Source organism: Hyla sarda, unplaced genomic scaffold, assembly GCF_029499605.1.
Source record: "Hyla sarda isolate aHylSar1 unplaced genomic scaffold, aHylSar1.hap1 scaffold_3245, whole genome shotgun sequence".
Taxonomy (NCBI): Eukaryota; Metazoa; Chordata; class Amphibia; order Anura; family Hylidae; genus Hyla; species Hyla sarda.
Genome location: NW_026609983.1, coordinates 1 through 20,983, shown reverse-complemented (window position 1 = coordinate 20,983; position 20,983 = coordinate 1). Strand labels below are relative to the sequence as shown.

At 46.2% G+C, this 20,983-nt stretch overlaps 8 non-coding genes and 1 pseudogene across 8 annotated transcripts; all 9 read left to right on the top strand.

The window, feature by feature from the left end:
- The first annotated feature begins 1,883 nt into the window (after positions 1–1,883).
- Positions 1,884–2,074, top strand: LOC130329857 (U2 spliceosomal RNA). The gene has a single exon (XR_008873339.1). It is a non-coding gene; the product is annotated as a U2 spliceosomal RNA (small nuclear RNA).
- Positions 2,075–4,163: 2,089 nt separating this feature from the next.
- LOC130329856 (U2 spliceosomal RNA) lies at positions 4,164–4,354 on the top strand. Its single transcript, XR_008873338.1, has one exon. It is a non-coding gene; the product is annotated as a U2 spliceosomal RNA (small nuclear RNA).
- A 2,090-nt stretch (positions 4,355–6,444) lies between these two features.
- On the top strand, positions 6,445–6,635 carry LOC130329855 (U2 spliceosomal RNA). The gene has a single exon (XR_008873337.1). It is a non-coding gene; the product is annotated as a U2 spliceosomal RNA (small nuclear RNA).
- A 2,088-nt stretch (positions 6,636–8,723) lies between these two features.
- Positions 8,724–8,883, top strand: LOC130329859 (U2 spliceosomal RNA; annotated as a pseudogene).
- Positions 8,884–9,576: 693 nt separating this feature from the next.
- LOC130329858 (U2 spliceosomal RNA) lies at positions 9,577–9,763 on the top strand. The gene has a single exon (XR_008873340.1). It is a non-coding gene; the product is annotated as a U2 spliceosomal RNA (small nuclear RNA).
- A 2,085-nt stretch (positions 9,764–11,848) lies between these two features.
- Positions 11,849–12,039, top strand: LOC130329864 (U2 spliceosomal RNA). Its single transcript, XR_008873344.1, has one exon. It is a non-coding gene; the product is annotated as a U2 spliceosomal RNA (small nuclear RNA).
- Positions 12,040–14,146: 2,107 nt separating this feature from the next.
- Positions 14,147–14,337, top strand: LOC130329863 (U2 spliceosomal RNA). Its single transcript, XR_008873343.1, has one exon. It is a non-coding gene; the product is annotated as a U2 spliceosomal RNA (small nuclear RNA).
- Positions 14,338–16,428: 2,091 nt separating this feature from the next.
- LOC130329861 (U2 spliceosomal RNA) lies at positions 16,429–16,619 on the top strand. Its single transcript, XR_008873342.1, has one exon. It is a non-coding gene; the product is annotated as a U2 spliceosomal RNA (small nuclear RNA).
- A 2,086-nt stretch (positions 16,620–18,705) lies between these two features.
- On the top strand, positions 18,706–18,896 carry LOC130329860 (U2 spliceosomal RNA). The gene has a single exon (XR_008873341.1). It is a non-coding gene; the product is annotated as a U2 spliceosomal RNA (small nuclear RNA).
- The last annotated feature ends 2,087 nt before the right edge of the window (positions 18,897–20,983 follow it).

The window sequence follows — 20,983 nt, the reverse complement described above, 5'->3', positions numbered from 1 at the left end:
GGCCTCCTTAATTGGATCATTTGAGTAGCCAGCACACCTGTGCAGGTAGGGCATGACATGATAGGCAGCTGCCTTGATAGCGGGTGGGTGCTGAATGTTCCTAATTGACAAAATAAGATTAATGCTTATGAAGAAATATAAAATCTCATCCCTTCCCCAATATCGCGCCACACCCCTACCCCTTAATTCCCTGGTTGAACGTGATGGACATATGTCTTTTTTCGACCGTACTAACTATGTAACTATGTAACATAACATGGGGGGGGGGGGTCTCCTGGCTGTTCACACAGGTGTGTCATTGCTGTACATTGACCATGCATTGCTTCTGTGGTATTGCAAAGGCAAAGACAAATGCTTCCAGCCATCCATTGCACTAATGGATTGGTCATCAGCTGGCTGTCTATGTCCCGCATCAATATAGACCAAAGTACAGAGGGTTAGGCTATGCTATTGTGCACCTACCTGATGCATCAGAAGGTGCGAGGCCCTTGCTAAATTCTGTGCACAGACTTTGAGATCTATACTTTAGACTGTATCTAAACCTGCTCCAACATGGACTGACATTCTGGCCTACTTTCAGCCGATGCGACTTGTCTGTCGCTGAACAGTCGCTTTTTATGTATTCAGCACCTATGTATAATGTTGTAAAAATGCTCTAGAAGCTAAAGTCGCAGAAATGTCACACATATTTGGCCTGCAACTTTCTGTGCGACAAATTCAGACAGGAAAAATCAGTATAAATCCTTAGAAAATTATCCCCCAGTGTCTCCATCTGCTGGCGGTATTGAATAAGCATTGCTGCACTGATGGGGTATGCATTAGACGAAAAAAAAGAAGAAAAAGAAGAATAATACGCCCAGAAAAGAGGCGAAAAGGAGAAAAACGTAAAAAAACGTGAAAAAAAAGTAAGAGGAAGAGAAGGGAAAAAAAGGTGGAAATGGGTTTAAAAGTGATTTCGGCGGAGAAGATATATATATATATATATATATATATATATATATATATATATACGCGCACACACACACATATATATAAACGTATTCTCCGTTGAGATATTGCAGCCGCTGCTGTGTCCAGGCCCAGGAGCCTTAGCACTGTGCTGTGATGTCACTCAATACCACTGACATCACTAGGTGTAAACAACATCTCTCCTTTGCTGTGTATGTGACTATGGAGCTGTTTGGTGATGTCGTCTATTATGGCCTTCATAGAAGCAACAGGAGATTGTTGCATCCATCTAGAACCCTCAGAACTACAGTGCTATGATGTCACTCACTTCCACAGGCCTTGCAGAGTGTAAACAACAACAACCCAGCTTTGTTGTGTATGTAACCATAGGGATTTGTGATGTCACCTAGAACCTTCACAGCAGCGACAGCTTTATGAGGAGCATCAGCACTGCTCTGCCTGAGCAGAACCATCACCGCCATAGGTTGTCAAATAACCCGGATTTAACCCACACAGGTAAGTCCAATGGGGTGCAGGCATGTCCTCTATGCTTACAGCTTCCCGTGGGTGTTGGTTTGATACCGTTTGGGGACAGCCAAGGAGGCATCTGCAGGCAACAAAGGTAGGTGTGTGCTTGTGTGTGTGTTTCCTATGCAGATCCTAAGCCCAGTGTCACATGCAAGTAGGAGGAGTAAGAAGGGTTCCTGGCAAATCCGGGTTATGGATTGCATTTAAAAAGGCCCCGTGGGAGTGCAATGGGCCCCTGTCTTGCTGCTTAGCAATAATGGTATGGGTTTAGGTTCTGCTGTGTGTACTGGTGGTTGACTGCCCCCCAGCCCAGAGTGTGCATGGAAAATTGTCTGGCAGCCTCCCTGACAGCAAGCAGTGATAGTGCCCATGAAGGGGACCTTGTTGGGCCCGCCCCTTTCACGGTTATCGCTTCTCGGCCTTTTGGCTAAGATCAAGTGTAGTATCTGTTCTTATCAGTTTAATATCTGATACGTCCCCTATCTGGGGACCATATATTAAATGGATTTTTGAGAACGGGGGCCGATTTCGAAGCTTGCTTCCGTCGCCCTATGCATTGACCCGATATGGCAGTATCTTCGGGTACAGTGCACCACCCCCTTACAGGGTTAAAAAGAAAGATTCCTACTTTCATTGCTACCTGCTTGCTGGCTAGCCAGCTAGCCAGCCCTGTGGGCCTTGCTGCTGCTGCAGCCAAAAAACAAAAGGTGGTGCTGCTGCTGCTTCTGCTGCTTCTGCTTCTGCTTGTGTCTGGCCCCTGTTGGAGCGTCCAGGCACAGGACTTCTGCTGCTGCTGACTAAATGGCCTCCTTAATTGGATCATTTGAGTAGCCAGCACACCTGTGCAGGTAGGGCATGACATGATAGGCAGCTGCCTTGATAGCGGGTGGGTGCTGAATGTTCCTAATTGACAAAATAAGATTAATGCTTATGAAGAAATATAAAATCTCATCCCTTCCCCAATATCGCGCCACACCCCTACCCCTTAATTCCCTGGTTGAACGTGATGGACATATGTCTTTTTTCGACCGTACTAACTATGTAACTATGTAACATAACATGGGGGGGGGGGGTCTCCTGGCTGTTCACACAGGTGTGTCATTGCTGTACATTGACCATGCATTGCTTCTGTGGTATTGCAAAGGCAAAGACAAATGCTTCCAGCCATCCATTGCACTAATGGATTGGTCATCAGCTGGCTGTCTATGTCCCGCATCAATATAGACCAAAGTACAGAGGGTTAGGCTATGCTATTGTGCACCTACCTGATGCATCAGAAGGTGCGAGGCCCTTGCTAAATTCTGTGCACAGACTTTGAGATCTATACTTTAGACTGTATCTAAACCTGCTCCAACATGGACTGACATTCTGGCCTACTTTCAGCCGATGCGACTTGTCTGTCGCTGAACAGTCGCTTTTTATGTATTCAGCACCTATGTATAATGTTGTAAAAATGCTCTAGAAGCTAAAGTCGCAGAAATGTCACACATATTTGGCCTGCAACTTTCTGTGCGACAAATTCAGACAGGAAAAATCAGTATAAATCCTTAGAAAATTATCCCCCAGTGTCTCCATCTGCTGGCGGTATTGAATAAGCATTGCTGCACTGATGGGGTATGCATTAGACGAAAAAAAAGAAGAAAAAGAAGAATAATACGCCCAGAAAAGAGGCGAAAAGGAGAAAAACGTAAAAAAACGTGAAAAAAAAGTAAGAGGAAGAGAAGGGAAAAAAAGGTGGAAATGGGTTTAAAAGTGATTTCGGCGGAGAAATATATATATATATATATATATATATATATATATATATATATATACGCGCACACACACACATATATATAAACGTATTCTCCGTTGAGATATTGCAGCCGCTGCTGTGTCCAGGCCCAGGAGCCTTAGCACTGTGCTGTGATGTCACTCAATACCACTGACATCACTAGGTGTAAACAACATCTCTCCTTTGCTGTGTATGTGACTATGGAGCTGTTTGGTGATGTCGTCTATTATGGCCTTCATAGAAGCAACAGGAGATTGTTGCATCCATCTAGAACCCTCAGAACTACAGTGCTATGATGTCACTCACTTCCACAGGCCTTGCAGAGTGTAAACAACAACAACCCAGCTTTGTTGTGTATGTAACCATAGGGATTTGTGATGTCACCTAGAACCTTCACAGCAGCGACAGCTTTATGAGGAGCATCAGCACTGCTCTGCCTGAGCAGAACCATCACCGCCATAGGTTGTCAAATAACCCGGATTTAACCCACACAGGTAAGTCCAATGGGGTGCAGGCATGTCCTCTATGCTTACAGCTTCCCGTGGGTGTTGGTTTGATACCGTTTGGGGACAGCCAAGGAGGCATCTGCAGGCAACAAAGGTAGGTGTGTGCTTGTGTGTGTGTTTCCTATGCAGATCCTAAGCCCAGTGTCACATGCAAGTAGGAGGAGTAAGAAGGGTTCCTGGCAAATCCGGGTTATGGATTGCATTTAAAAAGGCCCCGTGGGAGTGCAATGGGCCCCTGTCTTGCTGCTTAGCAATAATGGTATGGGTTTAGGTTCTGCTGTGTGTACTGGTGGTTGACTGCCCCCCAGCCCAGAGTGTGCATGGAAAATTGTCTGGCAGCCTCCCTGACAGCAAGCAGTGATAGTGCCCATGAAGGGGACCTTGTTGGGCCCGCCCCTTTCACGGTTATCGCTTCTCGGCCTTTTGGCTAAGATCAAGTGTAGTATCTGTTCTTATCAGTTTAATATCTGATACGTCCCCTATCTGGGGACCATATATTAAATGGATTTTTGAGAACGGGGGCCGATTTCGAAGCTTGCTTCCGTCGCCCTATGCATTGACCCGATATGGCAGTATCTTCGGGTACAGTGCACCACCCCCTTACAGGGTTAAAAAGAAAGATTCCTACTTTCATTGCTACCTGCTTGCTGGCTAGCCAGCTAGCCAGCCCTGTGGGCCTTGCTGCTGCTGCAGCCAAAAAACAAAAGGTGGTGCTGCTGCTGCTTCTGCTGCTTCTGCTTCTGCTTGTGTCTGGCCCCTGTTGGAGCGTCCAGGCACAGGACTTCTGCTGCTGCTGACTAAATGGCCTCCTTAATTGGATCATTTGAGTAGCCAGCACACCTGTGCAGGTAGGGCATGACATGATAGGCAGCTGCCTTGATAGCGGGTGGGTGCTGAATGTTCCTAATTGACAAAATAAGATTAATGCTTATGAAGAAATATAAAATCTCATCCCTTCCCCAATATCGCGCCACACCCCTACCCCTTAATTCCCTGGTTGAACGTGATGGACATATGTCTTTTTTCGACCGTACTAACTATGTAACTATGTAACATAACATGGGGGGGGGGGTCTCCTGGCTGTTCACACAGGTGTGTCATTGCTGTACATTGACCATGCATTGCTTCTGTGGTATTGCAAAGGCAAAGACAAATGCTTCCAGCCATCCATTGCACTAATGGATTGGTCATCAGCTGGCTGTCTATGTCCCGCATCAATATAGACCAAAGTACAGAGGGTTAGGCTATGCTATTGTGCACCTACCTGATGCATCAGAAGGTGCGAGGCCCTTGCTAAATTCTGTGCACAGACTTTGAGATCTATACTTTAGACTGTATCTAAACCTGCTCCAACATGGACTGACATTCTGGCCTACTTTCAGCCGATGCGACTTGTCTGTCGCTGAACAGTCGCTTTTTATGTATTCAGCACCTATGTATAATGTTGTAAAAATGCTCTAGAAGCTAAAGTCGCAGAAATGTCACACATATTTGGCCTGCAACTTTCTGTGCGACAAATTCAGACAGGAAAAATCAGTATAAATCCTTAGAAAATTATCCCCCAGTGTCTCCATCTGCTGGCGGTATTGAATAAGCATTGCTGCACTGATGGGGTATGCATTAGACGAAAAAAAAGAAGAAAAAGAAGAATAATACGCCCAGAAAAGAGGCGAAAAGGAGAAAAACGTAAAAAAACGTGAAAAAAAAGTAAGAGGAAGAGAAGGGAAAAAAAGGTGGAAATGGGTTTAAAAGTGATTTCGGCGGAGAAATATATATATATATATATATATATATATATATATATATATATATATACGCGCACACACACACATATATATAAACGTATTCTCCGTTGAGATATTGCAGCCGCTGCTGTGTCCAGGCCCAGGAGCCTTAGCACTGTGCTGTGATGTCACTCAATACCACTGACATCACTAGGTGTAAACAACATCTCTCCTTTGCTGTGTATGTGACTATGGAGCTGTTTGGTGATGTCGTCTATTATGGCCTTCATAGAAGCAACAGGAGATTGTTGCATCCATCTAGAACCCTCAGAACTACAGTGCTATGATGTCACTCACTTCCACAGGCCTTGCAGAGTGTAAACAACAACAACCCAGCTTTGTTGTGTATGTAACCATAGGGATTTGTGATGTCACCTAGAACCTTCACAGCAGCGACAGCTTTATGAGGAGCATCAGCACTGCTCTGCCTGAGCAGAACCATCACCGCCATAGGTTGTCAAATAACCCGGATTTAACCCACACAGGTAAGTCCAATGGGGTGCAGGCATGTCCTCTATGCTTACAGCTTCCCGTGGGTGTTGGTTTGATACCGTTTGGGGACAGCCAAGGAGGCATCTGCAGGCAACAAAGGTAGGTGTGTGCTTGTGTGTGTGTTTCCTATGCAGATCCTAAGCCCAGTGTCACATGCAAGTAGGAGGAGTAAGAAGGGTTCCTGGCAAATCCGGGTTATGGATTGCATTTAAAAAGGCCCCGTGGGAGTGCAATGGGCCCCTGTCTTGCTGCTTAGCAATAATGGTATGGGTTTAGGTTCTGCTGTGTGTACTGGTGGTTGACTGCCCCCCAGCCCAGAGTGTGCATGGAAAATTGTCTGGCAGCCTCCCTGACAGCAAGCAGTGATAGTGCCCATGAAGGGGACCTTGTTGGGCCCGCCCCTTTCACGGTTATCGCTTCTCGGCCTTTTGGCTAAGATCAAGTGTAGTATCTGTTCTTATCAGTTTAATATCTGATACGTCCCCTATCTGGGGACCATATATTAAATGGATTTTTGAGAACGGGGGCCGATTTTGAAGCTTGCTTCCGTCGCCCTATGCATTGACCCGATATGGCAGTATCTTCGGGTACAGTGCACCACCCCCTTACAGGGTTAAAAAGAAAGATTCCTACTTTCATTGCTACCTGCTTGCTGGCTAGCCAGCTAGCCAGCCCTGTGGGCCTTGCTGCTGCTGCAGCCAAAAAACAAAAGGTGGTGCTGCTGCTGCTTCTGCTGCTTCTGCTTCTGCTTGTGTCTGGCCCCTGTTGGAGCGTCCAGGCACAGGACTTCTGCTGCTGCTGACTAAATGGCCTCCTTAATTGGATCATTTGAGTAGCCAGCACACCTGTGCAGGTAGGGCATGACATGATAGGCAGCTGCCTTGATAGCGGGTGGGTGCTGAATGTTCCTAATTGACAAAATAAGATTAATGCTTATGAAGAAATATAAAATCTCATCCCTTCCCCAATATCGCGCCACACCCCTACCCCTTAATTCCCTGGTTGAACGTGATGGACATATGTCTTTTTTCGACCGTACTAACTATGTAACTATGTAACATAACATGGGGGGGGGGGGGTCTCCTGGCTGTTCACACAGGTGTGTCATTGCTGTACATTGACCATGCATTGCTTCTGTGGTATTGCAAAGGCAAAGACAAATGCTTCCAGCCATCCATTGCACTAATGGATTGGTCATCAGCTGGCTGTCTATGTCCCGCATCAATATAGACCAAAGTACAGAGGGTTAGGCTATGCTATTGTGCACCTACCTGATGCATCAGAAGGTGCGAGGCCCTTGCTAAATTCTGTGCACAGACTTTGAGATCTATACTTTAGACTGTATCTAAACCTGCTCCAACATGGACTGACATTCTGGCCTACTTTCAGCCGATGCGACTTGTCTGTCGCTGAACAGTCGCTTTTTATGTATTCAGCACCTATGTATAATGTTGTAAAAATGCTCTAGAAGCTAAAGTCGCAGAAATGTCACACATATTTGGCCTGCAACTTTCTGTGCGACAAATTCAGACAGGAAAAATCAGTATAAATCCTTAGAAAATTATCCCCCAGTGTCTCCATCTGCTGGCGGTATTGAATAAGCATTGCTGCACTGATGGGGTATGCATTAGACGAAAAAAAAGAAGAAAAAGAAGAATAATACGCCCAGAAAAGAGGCGAAAAGGAGAAAAACGTAAAAAAACGTGAAAAAAAAGTAAGAGGAAGAGAAGGGAAAAAAAGGTGGAAATGGGTTTAAAAGTGATTTCGGCGGAGAAATATATATATATATATATATATATATATATATATATATATATACGCGCACACACACACATATATATAAACGTATTCTCCGTTGAGATATTGCAGCCGCTGCTGTGTCCAGGCCCAGGAGCCTTAGCACTGTGCTGTGATGTCACTCAATACCACTGACATCACTAGGTGTAAACAACATCTCTCCTTTGCTGTGTATGTGACTATGGAGCTGTTTGGTGATGTCGTCTATTATGGCCTTCATAGAAGCAACAGGAGATTGTTGCATCCATCTAGAACCCTCAGAACTACAGTGCTATGATGTCACTCACTTCCACAGGCCTTGCAGAGTGTAAACAACAACAACCCAGCTTTGTTGTGTATGTAACCATAGGGATTTGTGATGTCACCTAGAACCTTCACAGCAGCGACAGCTTTATGAGGAGCATCAGCACTGCTCTGCCTGAGCAGAACCATCACCGCCATAGGTTGTCAAATAACCCGGATTTAACCCACACAGGTAAGTCCAATGGGGTGCAGGCATGTCCTCTATGCTTACAGCTTCCCGTGGGTGTTGGTTTGATACCGTTTGGGGACAGCCAAGGAGGCATCTGCAGGCAACAAAGGTAGGTGTGTGCTTGTGTGTGTGTTTCCTATGCAGATCCTAAGCCCAGTGTCACATGCAAGTAGGAGGAGTAAGAAGGGTTCCTGGCAAATCCGGGTTATGGATTGCATTTAAAAAGGCCCCGTGGGAGTGCAATGGGCCCCTGTCTTGCTGCTTAGCAATAATGGTATGGGTTTAGGTTCTGCTGTGTGTACTGGTGGTTGACTGCCCCCCAGCCCAGAGTGTGCATGGAAAATTGTCTGGCAGCCTCCCTGACAGCAAGCAGTGATAGTGCCCATGAAGGGGACCTTGTTGGGCCCGCCCCTTTCACGGTTATCGCTTCTCGGCCTTTTGGCTAAGATCAAGTGTAGTATCTGTTCTTATCAGTTTTCATGCTGGTGGGGATGGGTGCTGCATGGAGGATGCAGGTGTACCAGGGCTTTCCGGGGCTGGTTCTGAGGAATCAGCTCGACGGCTGCCCCGATGTGACCTGTTCCCTCCGGGTCTCGCCATGAGGCTGAGAGGGTCTAGAGCCGAGGTACTTTTGTGCCTCGGGGAGTGGTGACCCCGAGGTGCCGAAACTCACTGGGAGAATAGACTCACTGGGTTGAAGCACGGGCACCATAATCTCTTCACCTTGTGGCACTCACCTCTTGATTCCCGGCCTTCTGGCTAGGATCAGAGAAATTTTTATAGATCCGGCCGGATGTCCGGGCAGTATATCTGCACACATTCACTTATTTATTTCTTTTTTGTCTCACTGTGTCACTTTTTGCGTGTTGTGTGTTCACAGGATTTGTCAGGATGCGGTAGCCCTTCTGGGTGTCCCTCCTGGCGGTCTAGGGGAGGTGTGTGTGGCCATTAGGTTCCGCACCTCCCTGCAAACACCCCGGGTACTCCTGCTTTGGCAGGGTACCTACCGTAATCGGCTCTGCGGGCAGATACCTTGGCTAACGCCAAGGGGGATGCCGGGAGCATTTGTGGTCCCCTAGTAGCTTCGGCGAAAAGGGGCATCGAACCTGGAACCTCGCAGGAACCTTTTGGTCCGGAGGCGAAGGGTAAGGTTTGTTGGGGGGCCTCTCTCCTATCGGAGAAGGGCTTGCGATAGACCGCATCCTTTGTGCACGTTTTTTTAGTGTAACACGTTTGCACTTTTTCTTGCACTTTGGGTGAATCGAAAGCACGTTCCTCGGCTTTAGATAAAAAAAAAAAAAAAAAAAAATCTGTTCTTATCAGTTTAATATCTGATACGTCCCCTATCTGGGGACCATATATTAAATGGATTTTTGAGAACGGGGGCCGATTTCGAAGCTTGCTTCCGTCGCCCTATGCATTGACCCGATATGGCAGTATCTTCGGGTACAGTGCACCACCCCCTTACAGGGTTAAAAAGAAAGATTCCTACTTTCATTGCTACCTGCTTGCTGGCTAGCCAGCTAGCCAGCCCTGTGGGCCTTGCTGCTGCTGCAGCCAAAAAACAAAAGGTGGTGCTGCTGCTGCTTCTGCTGCTTCTGCTTCTGCTTGTGTCTGGCCCCTGTTGGAGCGTCCAGGCACAGGACTTCTGCTGCTGCTGACTAAATGGCCTCCTTAATTGGATCATTTGAGTAGCCAGCACACCTGTGCAGGTAGGGCATGACATGATAGGCAGCTGCCTTGATAGCGGGTGGGTGCTGAATGTTCCTAATTGACAAAATAAGATTAATGCTTATGAAGAAATATAAAATCTCATCCCTTCCCCAATATCGCGCCACACCCCTACCCCTTAATTCCCTGGTTGAACGTGATGGACATATGTCTTTTTTCGACCGTACTAACTATGTAACTATGTAACATAACATGGGGGGGGGGGGTCTCCTGGCTGTTCACACAGGTGTGTCATTGCTGTACATTGACCATGCATTGCTTCTGTGGTATTGCAAAGGCAAAGACAAATGCTTCCAGCCATCCATTGCACTAATGGATTGGTCATCAGCTGGCTGTCTATGTCCCGCATCAATATAGACCAAAGTACAGAGGGTTAGGCTATGCTATTGTGCACCTACCTGATGCATCAGAAGGTGCGAGGCCCTTGCTAAATTCTGTGCACAGACTTTGAGATCTATACTTTAGACTGTATCTAAACCTGCTCCAACATGGACTGACATTCTGGCCTACTTTCAGCCGATGCGACTTGTCTGTCGCTGAACAGTCGCTTTTTATGTATTCAGCACCTATGTATAATGTTGTAAAAATGCTCTAGAAGCTAAAGTCGCAGAAATGTCACACATATTTGGCCTGCAACTTTCTGTGCGACAAATTCAGACAGGAAAAATCAGTATAAATCCTTAGAAAATTATCCCCCAGTGTCTCCATCTGCTGGCGGTATTGAATAAGCATTGCTGCACTGATGGGGTATGCATTAGACGAAAAAAAAGAAGAAAAAGAAGAATAATACGCCCAGAAAAGAGGCGAAAAGGAGAAAAACGTAAAAAAACGTGAAAAAAAAGTAAGAGGAAGAGAAGGGAAAAAAAGGTGGAAATGGGTTTAAAAGTGATTTCGGCGGAGAAATATATATATATATATATATATATATATATATATATATATACGCGCACACACACACATATATATAAACGTATTCTCCGTTGAGATATTGCAGCCGCTGCTGTGTCCAGGCCCAGGAGCCTTAGCACTGTGCTGTGATGTCACTCAATACCACTGACATCACTAGGTGTAAACAACATCTCTCCTTTGCTGTGTATGTGACTATGGAGCTGTTTGGTGATGTCGTCTATTATGGCCTTCATAGAAGCAACAGGAGATTGTTGCATCCATCTAGAACCCTCAGAACTACAGTGCTATGATGTCACTCACTTCCACAGGCCTTGCAGAGTGTAAACAACAACAACCCAGCTTTGTTGTGTATGTAACCATAGGGATTTGTGATGTCACCTAGAACCTTCACAGCAGCGACAGCTTTATGAGGAGCATCAGCACTGCTCTGCCTGAGCAGAACCATCACCGCCATAGGTTGTCAAATAACCCGGATTTAACCCACACAGGTAAGTCCAATGGGGTGCAGGCATGTCCTCTATGCTTACAGCTTCCCGTGGGTGTTGGTTTGATACCGTTTGGGGACAGCCAAGGAGGCATCTGCAGGCAACAAAGGTAGGTGTGTGCTTGTGTGTGTGTTTCCTATGCAGATCCTAAGCCCAGTGTCACATGCAAGTAGGAGGAGTAAGAAGGGTTCCTGGCAAATCCGGGTTATGGATTGCATTTAAAAAGGCCCCGTGGGAGTGCAATGGGCCCCTGTCTTGCTGCTTAGCAATAATGGTATGGGTTTAGGTTCTGCTGTGTGTACTGGTGGTTGACTGCCCCCCAGCCCAGAGTGTGCATGGAAAATTGTCTGGCAGCCTCCCTGACAGCAAGCAGTGATAGTGCCCATGAAGGGGACCTTGTTGGGCCCGCCCCTTTCACGGTTATCGCTTCTCGGCCTTTTGGCTAAGATCAAGTGTAGTATCTGTTCTTATCAGTTTAATATCTGATACGTCCCCTATCTGGGGACCATATATTAAATGGATTTTTGAGAACGGGGGCCGATTTCGAAGCTTGCTTCCGTCGCCCTATGCATTGACCCGATATGGCAGTATCTTCGGGTACAGTGCACCACCCCCTTACAGGGTTAAAAAGAAAGATTCCTACTTTCATTGCTACCTGCTTGCTGGCTAGCCAGCTAGCCAGCCCTGTGGGCCTTGCTGCTGCTGCAGCCAAAAAACAAAAGGTGGTGCTGCTGCTGCTTCTGCTGCTTCTGCTTCTGCTTGTGTCTGGCCCCTGTTGGAGCGTCCAGGCACAGGACTTCTGCTGCTGCTGACTAAATGGCCTCCTTAATTGGATCATTTGAGTAGCCAGCACACCTGTGCAGGTAGGGCATGACATGATAGGCAGCTGCCTTGATAGCGGGTGGGTGCTGAATGTTCCTAATTGACAAAATAAGATTAATGCTTATGAAGAAATATAAAATCTCATCCCTTCCCCAATATCGCGCCACACCCCTACCCCTTAATTCCCTGGTTGAACGTGATGGACATATGTCTTTTTTCGACCGTACTAACTATGTAACTATGTAACATAACATGGGGGGGGGGGGTCTCCTGGCTGTTCACACAGGTGTGTCATTGCTGTACATTGACCATGCATTGCTTCTGTGGTATTGCAAAGGCAAAGACAAATGCTTCCAGCCATCCATTGCACTAATGGATTGGTCATCAGCTGGCTGTCTATGTCCCGCATCAATATAGACCAAAGTACAGAGGGTTAGGCTATGCTATTGTGCACCTACCTGATGCATCAGAAGGTGCGAGGCCCTTGCTAAATTCTGTGCACAGACTTTGAGATCTATACTTTAGACTGTATCTAAACCTGCTCCAACATGGACTGACATTCTGGCCTACTTTCAGCCGATGCGACTTGTCTGTCGCTGAACAGTCGCTTTTTATGTATTCAGCACCTATGTATAATGTTGTAAAAATGCTCTAGAAGCTAAAGTCGCAGAAATGTCACACATATTTGGCCTGCAACTTTCTGTGCGACAAATTCAGACAGGAAAAATCAGTATAAATCCTTAGAAAATTATCCCCCAGTGTCTCCATCTGCTGGCGGTATTGAATAAGCATTGCTGCACTGATGGGGTATGCATTAGACGAAAAAAAAGAAGAAAAAGAAGAATAATACGCCCAGAAAAGAGGCGAAAAGGAGAAAAACGTAAAAAAACGTGAAAAAAAAGTAAGAGGAAGAGAAGGGAAAAAAAGGTGGAAATGGGTTTAAAAGTGATTTCGGCGGAGAAATATATATATATATATATATATATATATATATATATATATATATATATATATATATATATATACGCGCACACACACACATATATATAAACGTATTCTCCGTTGAGATATTGCAGCCGCTGCTGTGTCCAGGCCCAGGAGCCTTAGCACTGTGCTGTGATGTCACTCAATACCACTGACATCACTAGGTGTAAACAACATCTCTCCTTTGCTGTGTATGTGACTATGGAGCTGTTTGGTGATGTCGTCTATTATGGCCTTCATAGAAGCAACAGGAGATTGTTGCATCCATCTAGAACCCTCAGAACTACAGTGCTATGATGTCACTCACTTCCACAGGCCTTGCAGAGTGTAAACAACAACAACCCAGCTTTGTTGTGTATGTAACCATAGGGATTTGTGATGTCACCTAGAACCTTCACAGCAGCGACAGCTTTATGAGGAGCATCAGCACTGCTCTGCCTGAGCAGAACCATCACCGCCATAGGTTGTCAAATAACCCGGATTTAACCCACACAGGTAAGTCCAATGGGGTGCAGGCATGTCCTCTATGCTTACAGCTTCCCGTGGGTGTTGGTTTGATACCGTTTGGGGACAGCCAAGGAGGCATCTGCAGGCAACAAAGGTAGGTGTGTGCTTGTGTGTGTGTTTCCTATGCAGATCCTAAGCCCAGTGTCACATGCAAGTAGGAGGAGTAAGAAGGGTTCCTGGCAAATCCGGGTTATGGATTGCATTTAAAAAGGCCCCGTGGGAGTGCAATGGGCCCCTGTCTTGCTGCTTAGCAATAATGGTATGGGTTTAGGTTCTGCTGTGTGTACTGGTGGTTGACTGCCCCCCAGCCCAGAGTGTGCATGGAAAATTGTCTGGCAGCCTCCCTGACAGCAAGCAGTGATAGTGCCCATGAAGGGGACCTTGTTGGGCCCGCCCCTTTCACGGTTATCGCTTCTCGGCCTTTTGGCTAAGATCAAGTGTAGTATCTGTTCTTATCAGTTTAATATCTGATACGTCCCCTATCTGGGGACCATATATTAAATGGATTTTTGAGAACGGGGGCCGATTTCGAAGCTTGCTTCCGTCGCCCTATGCATTGACCCGATATGGCAGTATCTTCGGGTACAGTGCACCACCCCCTTACAGGGTTAAAAAGAAAGATTCCTACTTTCATTGCTACCTGCTTGCTGGCTAGCCAGCTAGCCAGCCCTGTGGGCCTTGCTGCTGCTGCAGCCAAAAAACAAAAGGTGGTGCTGCTGCTGCTTCTGCTGCTTCTGCTTCTGCTTGTGTCTGGCCCCTGTTGGAGCGTCCAGGCACAGGACTTCTGCTGCTGCTGACTAAATGGCCTCCTTAATTGGATCATTTGAGTAGCCAGCACACCTGTGCAGGTAGGGCATGACATGATAGGCAGCTGCCTTGATAGCGGGTGGGTGCTGAATGTTCCTAATTGACAAAATAAGATTAATGCTTATGAAGAAATATAAAATCTCATCCCTTCCCCAATATCGCGCCACACCCCTACCCCTTAATTCCCTGGTTGAACGTGATGGACATATGTCTTTTTTCGACCGTACTAACTATGTAACTATGTAACATAACATGGGGGGGGGGGGTCTCCTGGCTGTTCACACAGGTGTGTCATTGCTGTACATTGACCATGCATTGCTTCTGTGGTATTGCAAAGGCAAAGACAAATGCTTCCAGCCATCCATTGCACTAATGGATTGGTCATCAGCTGGCTGTCTATGTCCCGCATCAATATAGACCAAAGTACAGAGGGTTAGGCTATGCTATTGTGCACCTACCTGATGCATCAGAAGGTGCGAGGCCCTTGCTAAATTCTGTGCACAGACTTTGAGATCTATACTTTAGACTGTATCTAAACCTGCTCCAACATGGACTGACATTCTGGCCTACTTTCAGCCGATGCGACTTGTCTGTCGCTGAACAGTCGCTTTTTATGTATTCAGCACCTATGTATAATGTTGTAAAAATGCTCTAGAAGCTAAAGTCGCAGAAATGTCACACATATTTGGCCTGCAACTTTCTGTGCGACAAATTCAGACAGGAAAAATCAGTATAAATCCTTAGAAAATTATCCCCCAGTGTCTCCATCTGCTGGCGGTATTGAATAAGCATTGCTGCACTGATGGGGTATGCATTAGACGAAAAAAAAGAAGAAAAAGAAGAATAATACGCCCAGAAAAGAGGCGAAAAGGAGAAAAACGTAAAAAAACGTGAAAAAAAAGTAAGAGGAAGAGAAGGGAAAAAAAGGTGGAAATGGGTTTAAAAGTGATTTCGGCGGAGAAATATATATATATATATATATATATATATATATATATATATATATATACGCGCACACACACACATATATATAAACGTATTCTCCGTTGAGATATTGCAGCCGCTGCTGTGTCCAGGCCCAGGAGCCTTAGCACTGTGCTGTGATGTCACTCAATACCACTGACATCACTAGGTGTAAACAACATCTCTCCTTTGCTGTGTATGTGACTATGGAGCTGTTTGGTGATGTCGTCTATTATGGCCTTCATAGAAGCAACAGGAGATTGTTGCATCCATCTAGAACCCTCAGAACTACAGTGCTATGATGTCACTCACTTCCACAGGCCTTGCAGAGTGTAAACAACAACAACCCAGCTTTGTTGTGTATGTAACCATAGGGATTTGTGATGTCACCTAGAACCTTCACAGCAGCGACAGCTTTATGAGGAGCATCAGCACTGCTCTGCCTGAGCAGAACCATCACCGCCATAGGTTGTCAAATAACCCGGATTTAACCCACACAGGTAAGTCCAATGGGGTGCAGGCATGTCCTCTATGCTTACAGCTTCCCGTGGGTGTTGGTTTGATACCGTTTGGGGACAGCCAAGGAGGCATCTGCAGGCAACAAAGGTAGGTGTGTGCTTGTGTGTGTGTTTCCTATGCAGATCCTAAGCCCAGTGTCACATGCAAGTAGGAGGAGTAAGAAGGGTTCCTGGCAAATCCGGGTTATGGATTGCATTTAAAAAGGCCCCGTGGGAGTGCAATGGGCCCCTGTCTTGCTGCTTAGCAATAATGGTATGGGTTTAGGTTCTGCTGTGTGTACTGGTGGTTGACTGCCCCCCAGCCCAGAGTGTGCATGGAAAATTGTCTGGCAGCCTCCCTGACAGCAAGCAGTGATAGTGCCCATGAAGGGGACCTTGTTGGGCCCGCCCCTTTCACGGTTATCGCTTCTCGGCCTTTTGGCTAAGATCAAGTGTAGTATCTGTTCTTATCAGTTTAATATCTGATACGTCCCCTATCTGGGGACCATATATTAAATGGATTTTTGAGAACGGGGGCCGATTTCGAAGCTTGCTTCCGTCGCCCTATGCATTGACCCGATATGGCAGTATCTTCGGGTACAGTGCACCACCCCCTTACAGGGTTAAAAAGAAAGATTCCTACTTTCATTGCTACCTGCTTGCTGGCTAGCCAGCTAGCCAGCCCTGTGGGCCTTGCTGCTGCTGCAGCCAAAAAACAAAAGGTGGTGCTGCTGCTGCTTCTGCTGCTTCTGCTTCTGCTTGTGTCTGGCCCCTGTTGGAGCGTCCAGGCACAGGACTTCTGCTGCTGCTGACTAAATGGCCTCCTTAATTGGATCATTTGAGTAGCCAGCACACCTGTGCAGGTAGGGCATGACATGATAGGCAGCTGCCTTGATAGCGGGTGGGTGCTGAATGTTCCTAATTGACAAAATAAGATTAATGCTTATGAAGAAATATAAAATCTCATCCCTTCCCCAATATCGCGCCACACCCCTACCCCTTAATTCCCTGGTTGAACGTGATGGACATATGTCTTTTTTCGACCGTACTAACTATGTAACTATGTAACATAACATGGGGGGGGGGGGTCTCCTGGCTGTTCACACAGGTGTGTCATTGCTGTACATTGACCATGCATTGCTTCTGTGGTATTGCAAAGGCAAAGACAAATGCTTCCAGCCATCCATTGCACTAATGGATTGGTCATCAGCTGGCTGTCTATGTCCCGCATCAATATAGACCAAAGTACAGAGGGTTAGGCTATGCTATTGTGCACCTACCTGATGCATCAGAAGGTGCGAGGCCCTTGCTAAATTCTGTGCACAGACTTTGAGATCTATACTTTAGACTGTATCTAAACCTGCTCCAACATGGACTGACATTCTGGCCTACTTTCAGCCGATGCGACTTGTCTGTCGCTGAACAGTCGCTTTTTATGTATTCAGCACCTATGTATAATGTTGTAAAAATGCTCTAGAAGCTAAAGTCGCAGAAATGTCACACATATTTGGCCTGCAACTTTCTGTGCGACAAATTCAGACAGGAAAAATCAGTATAAATCCTTAGAAAATTATCCCCCAGTGTCTCCATCTGCTGGCGGTATTGAATAAGCATTGCTGCACTGATGGGGTATGCATTAGACGAAAAAAAAGAAGAAAAAGAAGAATAATACGCCCAGAAAAGAGGCGAAAAGGAGAAAAACGTAAAAAAACGTGAAAAAAAAGTAAGAGGAAGAGAAGGGAAAAAAAGGTGGAAATGGGTTTAAAAGTGATTTCGGCGGAGAATATATATATATATATATATATATATATATATATATATATATACGCGCACACACACACATATATATAAACGTATTCTCCGTTGAGATATTGCAGCCGCTGCTGTGTCCAGGCCCAGGAGCCTTAGCACTGTGCTGTGATGTCACTCAATACCACTGACATCACTAGGTGTAAACAACATCTCTCCTTTGCTGTGTATGTGACTATGGAGCTGTTTGGTGATGTCGTCTATTATGGCCTTCATAGAAGCAACAGGAGATTGTTGCATCCATCTAGAACCCTCAGAACTACAGTGCTATGATGTCACTCACTTCCACAGGCCTTGCAGAGTGTAAACAACAACAACCCAGCTTTGTTGTGTATGTAACCATAGGGATTTGTGATGTCACCTAGAACCTTCACAGCAGCGACAGCTTTATGAGGAGCATCAGCACTGCTCTGCCTGAGCAGAACCATCACCGCCATAGGTTGTCAAATAACCCGGATTTAACCCACACAGGTAAGTCCAATGGGGTGCAGGCATGTCCTCTATGCTTACAGCTTCCCGTGGGTGTTGGTTTGATACCGTTTGGGGACAGCCAAGGAGGCATCTGCAGGCAACAAAGGTAGGTGTGTGCTTGTGTGTGTGTTTCCTATGCAGATCCTAAGCCCAGTGTCACATGCAAGTAGGAGGAGTAAGAAGGGTTCCTGGCAAATCCGGGTTATGGATTGCATTTAAAAAGGCCCCGTGGGAGTGCAATGGGCCCCTGTCTTGCTGCTTAGCAATAATGGTATGGGTTTAGGTTCTGCTGTGTGTACTGGTGGTTGACTGCCCCCCAGCCCAGAGTGTGCATGGAAAATTGTCTGGCAGCCTCCCTGACAGCAAGCAGTGATAGTGCCCATGAAGGGGACCTTGTTGGGCCCGCCCCTTTCACGGTTATCGCTTCTCGGCCTTTTGGCTAAGATCAAGTGTAGTATCTGTTCTTATCAGTTTAATATCTGATACGTCCCCTATCTGGGGACCATATATTAAATGGATTTTTGAGAACGGGGGCCGATTTCGAAGCTTGCTTCCGTCGCCCTATGCATTGACCCGATATGGCAGTATCTTCGGGTACAGTGCACCACCCCCTTACAGGGTTAAAAAGAAAGATTCCTACTTTCATTGCTACCTGCTTGCTGGCTAGCCAGCTAGCCAGCCCTGTGGGCCTTGCTGCTGCTGCAGCCAAAAAACAAAAGGTGGTGCTGCTGCTGCTTCTGCTGCTTCTGCTTCTGCTTGTGTCTGGCCCCTGTTGGAGCGTCCAGGCACAGGACTTCTGCTGCTGCTGACTAAATGGCCTCCTTAATTGGATCATTTGAGTAGCCAGCACACCTGTGCAGGTAGGGCATGACATGATAGGCAGCTGCCTTGATAGCGGGTGGGTGCTGAATGTTCCTAATTGACAAAATAAGATTAATGCTTATGAAGAAATATAAAATCTCATCCCTTCCCCAATATCGCGCCACACCCCTACCCCTTAATTCCCTGGTTGAACGTGATGGACATATGTCTTTTTTCGACCGTACTAACTATGTAACTATGTAACATAACATGGGGGGGGGGGGTCTCCTGGCTGTTCACACAGGTGTGTCATTGCTGTACATTGACCATGCATTGCTTCTGTGGTATTGCAAAGGCAAAGACAAATGCTTCCAGCCATCCATTGCACTAATGGATTGGTCATCAGCTGGCTGTCTATGTCCCGCATCAATATAGACCAAAGTACAGAGGGTTAGGCTATGCTATTGTGCACCTACCTGATGCATCAGAAGGTGCGAGGCCCTTGCTAAATTCTGTGCACAGACTTTGAGATCTATACTTTAGACTGTATCTAAACCTGCTCCAACATGGACTGACATTCTGGCCTACTTTCAGCCGATGCGACTTGTCTGTCGCTGAACAGTCGCTTTTTATGTATTCAGCACCTATGTATAATGTTGTAAAAATGCTCTAGAAGCTAAAGTCGCAGAAATGTCACACATATTTGGCCTGCAACTTTCTGTGCGACAAATTCAGACAGGAAAAATCAGTATAAATCCTTAGAAAATTATCCCCCAGTGTCTCCATCTGCTGGCGGTATTGAATAAGCATTGCTGCACTGATGGGGTATGCATTAGACGAAAAAAAAGAAGAAAAAGAAGAATAATACGCCCAGAAAAGAGGCGAAAAGGAGAAAAACGTAAAAAAACGTGAAAAAAAAGTAAGAGGAAGAGAAGGGAAAAAAAGGTGGAAATGGGTTTAAAAGTGATTTCGGCGGAGAAATATATATATATATATATATATATATATATATATATATATATATACGCGCACACACACACATATATATAAACGTATTCTCCGTTGAGATATTGCAGCCGCTGCTGTGTCCAGGCCCAGGAGCCTTAGCACTGTGCTGTGATGTCACTCAATACCACTGACATCACTAGGTGTAAACAACATCTCTCCTTTGCTGTGTATGTGACTATGGAGCTGTTTGGTGATGTCGTCTATTATGGCCTTCATAGAAGCAACAGGAGATTGTTGCATCCATCTAGAACCCTCAGAACTACAGTGCTATGATGTCACTCACTTCCACAGGCCTTGCAGAGTGTAAACAACAACAACCCAGCTTTGTTGTGTATGTAACCATAGGGATTTGTGATGTCACCTAGAACCTTCACAGCAGCGACAGCTTTATGAGGAGCATCAGCACTGCTCTGCCTGAGCAGAACCATCACCGCCATAGGTTGTCAAATAACCCGGATTTAACCCACACAGGTAAGTCCAATGGGGTGCAGGCATGTCCTCTATGCTTACAGCTTCCCGTGGGTGTTGGTTTGATACCGTTTGGGGACAGCCAAGGAGGCATCTGCAGGCAACAAAGGTAGGTGTGTGCTTGTGTGTGTGTTTCCTATGCAGATCCTAAGCCCAGTGTCACATGCAAGTAGGAGGAGTAAGAAGGGTTCCTGGCAAATCCGGGTTATGGATTGCATTTAAAAAGGCCCCGTGGGAGTGCAATGGGCCCCTGTCTTGCTGCTTAGCAATAATGGTATGGGTTTAGGTTCTGCTGTGTGTACTGGTGGTTGACTGCCCCCCAGCCCAGAGTGTGCATGGAAAATTGTCTGGCAGCCTCCCTGACAGCAAGCAGTGATAGTGCCCATGAAGGGGACCTTGTTGGGCCCGCCCCTTTCACGG